General features: G+C 32.6%; 1 long non-coding RNA gene across 1 annotated transcript; it reads right to left on the bottom strand.

Annotated features, from left to right (window-relative positions):
* Positions 1-416: 416 nt before the first annotated feature.
* Positions 417-4,763, bottom strand: LOC127721596 (uncharacterized). Its single transcript, XR_007991330.1, has 2 exons — positions 4,607-4,763; positions 417-598 (listed from the first exon to the last, which is right to left on the bottom strand). It is a non-coding gene; the product is annotated as an uncharacterized LOC127721596 (long non-coding RNA).
* Between the last annotated feature and the right edge of the window lie 1,237 nt (positions 4,764-6,000).

Raw genomic sequence — 6,000 nt, 5'->3', positions numbered from 1 at the left:
TGATACATTCTGGTAGAAATAGCTCACCACGTAAATGGCTGACATTTAGAAGGGGAAATGCCAAAAAAAAAAAGAAATCTTGAAGAAATACCAAAACATTTGTATATATGATACATTAAACAATAGTAGGATATATACGAGGGCTATCAGAAAACAATACGATTAAGAAAAAAAAAAAGAAACCCATTAGTCAAAATAAATAAAACTGCAAAACATACACACATTACTCTGCACTGTGTATTAAACCCGAACCACACTGAAAATTGGAATATATTTAGATGCAGGCAATGAAGGTTTCCATTTTCGCCCTAGCTGGTACACTGTGGTATTGCTATGGTAACTAATAGTATGTCATTCATTGATGGATTTCAATGAACGAGGGAATTATGCTACATCAAGCAGAACACACCGTTATCTTAATTGAAAGTCTAGTTTATTAAACAATGGAATAGTTGATCTTATTCATTTCTGTCAACAAAACAGTCGGCTAATAAGATCTACACATCTATAATGACAATCGTGCATAATTTCTTGTTTTCAACATCAGGATGTATCTTTGACATACCATTGCAGCTGACTAATGTGTTGGTCTAGGGGGCTATAAAAATAAAATTACGTGAACTGTTAGTAGTATATCTAAATTTATTCAAAGTAATGTTAATAATAGAATGTGATGTTTACACAAACATATTTGTAAAACAATAACACGAATATATCTAACTTTTAAGGAAAGGCGTAAAACTATGGAAAGCCAACGGGGTCAAAATTCTTAATTCGTAAATTGTCAATTTGCCACTTATAACTGTGTGATTTCAAAATTCGTATATTGAAAATCTGTATTTGCAACTTTGAAATTCAACACTTGTAACTTTGAGATTCTTTATTTGCGACTTTGTAATTCATGAAATCTAACATTCGTATACTATTTCTTATTTTGCCATTCTTCATTTGTAACCACGTCACTTAAATATTTGCCATAGACACGCTGAAATTCGTATATTGATGTTTTGTAACTTGAAACATGTCGATTCGTTAAATGTCATCGTTGTATTATTCTAACGATCATTATGGCGACAGATGGTGCTCGGTTTTCTTCTTATGTGTATAAGCCTCCATTAAGCAGGAGCACCTCCATGTGGAGAATACACCCTTAGTAATTCAAATCTATTATGTACAGCACATACATATGAAAGAAAACAAATAGATAAATACAATTTAAGTGTTTTTATAAGGCATATACTAGTATACAGGGACTCGGTTTTATATAGAGGTGACCTCGAATATGCATGTATGTCTACTGTACTGGTCACCACACCTTGGAGGGAGTATATACAGATGTGTCGCTGGAATGGGTCCCTTTTTCATCTTGGCAAATATATGACTGTCACTTGGTCGGAAATTTCAGACTTAATATATGAACTGGTAAAAAATTTCACACTAAATACACGAAATATAAGACTGATCCGGAAAATTCAGACTAATATTGTTCTGGGCTGGAAATTATGGACTTAGTATATGATGGGAGAAATGGGTTGACACCCATTATTCAAACATGATATAAAACTTTTATATCTTCATTACTCAAGAGTCAAATAAATAAAGATGTTTCATCTATTTGCAGTGGATAGTTTCATTCTTTTCCAAAATTTTAACATTGAGATTCAAACTATTCAATGATTCAATGAGCAAAGAAATATTGTTTTAAATGAGTCACTTAGTTAATGTATACTACATATATTAAAACTGTATTTAATATGCAATATTTTGTTATATATATAAAGTCTAAAGGAATCTGACCATTGGCAACCAGAAAACGTAATGAATGCTGGATCGTTGAGACATGACATATACTAGTAGTAAAACGGTGTGATGTCCTGGTGTCCCCTTTGGATATTTTGTCAACGACCATGATCTTAAAACTATGACACGGTTTCTTTTTTTATTGCACCTATACCCACTTTCAACCAAAGTGACATCCCTATCCCCCTTGACTGGTCAGAGAGAAGATCTCGCCAACTCGCAATTTTCATGATAGAAGCAATTATCGCCAATCTGCTTACCCTACTTTTATTTTTCCATGAAAAAATCTTCATATATGACAGCTCCTTTTAGAGCGCAAAATATCAGCAATCTGGAAGATGTTATGTCTTCAAATTTAGGTATAACTTTTCGGACAGGAGAGGCGCTAAAATGGGTGGCAAGAACTATTTGCCGGCGAGAAATACTTTTAGCCCAGTACTTCTACTGGCTGGTCAGAGGGAAGACCTCACAGATACAAATCTCGCCAATCTGTTCACAACAATTTAATTTCTCCATGAAAATCTTTGCCCATACTTGGCTGCGGGGGGGGGAATGTGTCTGTGAGAGTTCATTTTGGAGAGCAAACTAGTCGAAAAATGTGAGGAGGGTGTGGCAAGGGGGCAGGATCCCGGTAGTAGTGGACGTGAAGCCGGAGTTGAGGGGTAGGGAATCGAGAATCGGGAATAATTGGAGAACATCCTGTGAGACGTTTTGTCTGCAAAACATTTTGTAAATGTTTATAGGACGAAAATTCGGGCGGCGGCAATTACTTCTTGACCAGTAAAGTTTAGAAGGCATGTATATTAATATATATATATATGTCATCCATTCCCTCTCAGTCAGAATCAAATGGTCCGATAATCGAATTTTAGGATTAATATAAACATATATAAAAATATGTTTGTTATCTGGGTTTTCCAGTAATGATGTCGTTTCCGTTCTCGAACGCAGCTCAACCTGTCGTCTTCAGAAAACAAAATAAAACCGAGTTCCTGTATACATGGTATATATGCCATATAAAAAGAAAACAATTATTTATCTATTTGTTTTCTGTTGTATGTATGTGCTGTACATACTAAGTAATTGATTTAAATTACTAAGGGTATATACTCCATATGGAGGTACTCTTACTTACAGGATGCTTATACACAGAAGAAAGAAAACGAGCGCCATCTGTCGTCATAATGATCGTTCGAATAATACAACGATGACATTTAACGAATCGATATTTAACGAATCGACGTGTTTTAAGTTACAAAACATCAATATATGAATTTCAGCGTGTCTATGGCAAATGCTTAAGTGACGTGGTAACAAATGAAGAATGGCAAAATAAGAAATAGTATACTAATGTTAGATTTAATTAATTACAATGTCGCAAAAAAAGAATCTCAAAATTACAAATGTTGATTTCAAAGTTGCAAACACAGATTTTCAATAAATGAATTTTGAAATTACACAGTTACAAGTGGCAAATGGACAATTTACGAATTAAGAATTTTGAAATTACACAGTTACAAGTTTACGAATTAAGAATTTTGAAGTTACACAGTTACAAGATTACGAATTAACCATTTTGAAATTACAAAGTGACAAGTTACAAATTTACAATTTACGAATTAAGAATTTTGAAATTACGAAGTAACAAGTTACAAAATGACAATTAACGAATTAAGAATTTTGGCCGGTTGGCTTTCCATATAAAACCATATCACATATTAATTATAAAATAAGGAGTTGTTGTATGATAGCAAATGTGATAACTCTCCGCCAAAGTGAAAGAAAAGGACGTAAAAGCTAGAATTCTACGGGTCTACGGTGTATATATAGACAAAGGTATTTCCAATAGAAACTCCTTTTTCGGATAAAGCTGTTTCGTAAAATTTTTTATTGTGGAAATGAAAAGTTCACATGCATAACATTGTTTTGCAAAGGTAAAAACGCAGGGCTGTGCCGTATATTTTCAACATTTGTGTGCCTGGAACTTCTAATAGTTTAAACATTAAACTAAAACGATTACTATAACCAAAGATAGGCTTCAGATGTTTTTCTGTTTATGAAAACACCCTAATTTACGGAATATTAATCCACTTTCCCGTATATCAAGCTGATTTAGATACAAGACATCACTACACACATGGCCATAGAGACAAAGTTTAGATATATATACACTAAAAAGAATAAGAACATTTTCCGAATAATTGTAGGTATCTAAAGATAAGTTCTTTCAATACCTACATATGTTGTCTTTTGTACGTATACATCTTTATATTACTTAAGTCTTGGTTATATATAAAACATGTCATATGAAAATAGATAGATGCGCTGTCATTAACAATGAGACAACGATACACTAGAGACTAACGACATGAACAAACTGACAACGCCATGGCCAAAAATAAAAAGACAAACAGACAAATAATAGTACAGATGACACAACATAGAAAACTTAAGCCTAAGCAACACGAACCCCATCAAAAACTGGGGGAATATATGTATATACTTTTCCTTTCTGATCAGAGAAAATAAAATATAATGTATTTTGTAAAATGTTTGATCCCACGTATTTGAATTTAAATATGTCAAAATTAGATGATTGTGAAACAATTTTCAGGATACATCTGTTGGATCTTCGCTCGTTTATTACCTACAAAAATTGCCTTTCATATATATATATATATATAGATGTTTTATACTATTTTATATTCTTGAATTGTATTAACGTCGTCAACAGGAAACATAAAAATGATAAAGCGTTGCTGTAACTTGATGAATTTGTAACTGATATTATTCAATGATAACATACCATTTGGACAACAAGCAAAGTATTCATCTGCAGGACCTCCAATACAATGATATCCATACGGACAATTGTTGGATCCGACAATCATACCACAGGTACGTGAACCATGGGGATTGCCATATTTACAAGCTATCACGATATAAAATACAAAATAAGTCAACCATCAATATCAACAAAAAAAAAAACATACTCAATCGACTACTTTCTTATATTTTGTTACCAGAGAAATACATTTTAGTACATATTACATTTCGTCTTATACATATGTGTATATACTGAAAGAGAACTGTTAATTTATTTATAGTGTTTTACAAATTTATGTGTTGAAATATTTTTTCATGAATACATGATCATTTGAAAACATTTTTTTTCATGGTAATAATTATATGTTGGTACATGAATATCTTAAAATATTGAAAAATAATAGTCCTGTGGATTTTAAAGCCAGAAACCCCATTCCATGAAATTTGAATAGAAATAAAATAAAATCCGTAAAATAACTAAAAAAAACTAACTTATCTTTTTCAACTTTGTGTTAAAATCGGATTCAAAGACGATATAAAACTGTTAGAACACGAACGATAGATACCGAAAGCAACGAGTCCACATGAATTGTATCTATAGCAAACAATCATGTTTACAGACAGCAAATACTTTATAGGATTTTATGCCATGTATCGATTCACCACATAGTTGTTTTTTGTAACTATTTATACTGTCATGTTATGCAACAACCTATAAATATATCCTCATCATTGCGTTTTTCAGATTATTACCAAAGATATATCAACTATAATGGTTTTCAAGTACCCGGTGAAATGTTATTGTCGAATTGAGAATTAAAAAAGATGAAATACTTAGCTCCTATACGTCGTTGGCACTCCTAGGTATAGATGGTCTAAGCCTCAGTTTGTACCACCTTTTATGAAATTTTAGTTTTCAGTAGTCTTCAATTTGCATTTGTGTAGATCTCCAACTGTATATATTTGTGCGTCACTGGTGATGATTTTGTAAATGGAACGCCTGTCTGACGTACTTAATTATAAGCTTGGTATTTTTATGACTTTTTGGTATAAAGCACATCTACTTTGACTAATTAACAATCTTGGAGAGTCAATTCTCACTGGTGCTAATTCTTCAAACAGAGATTCTTAAACAATATCAAAATAAAGGAAGGACAAACATGCACAAGTGACTTCCAAACATATAAACAGGAGTCATCCACCTTACTCAACAACAACAAATGGAAGTTTTTAACGACCTTGACTGGCTATACAGCCCTTGCACGGTCGGAAATGTATATCCCCAAAACAATGTTTAGGATCGTGCAATGTTCATTTGACTACTTACGAAACTGGCAGCAGACTGAATTCCTACAATAATTTCCCCATGGGCAT

This window comes from Mytilus californianus, unplaced genomic scaffold (genome assembly GCF_021869535.1).
Source record: "Mytilus californianus isolate M0D057914Y unplaced genomic scaffold, xbMytCali1.0.p SCAF_12, whole genome shotgun sequence".
NCBI lineage: Eukaryota > Metazoa > Mollusca > Bivalvia > Mytilida > Mytilidae > Mytilus > Mytilus californianus.
This window is presented reverse-complemented; position numbering and strand designations above follow the sequence as displayed.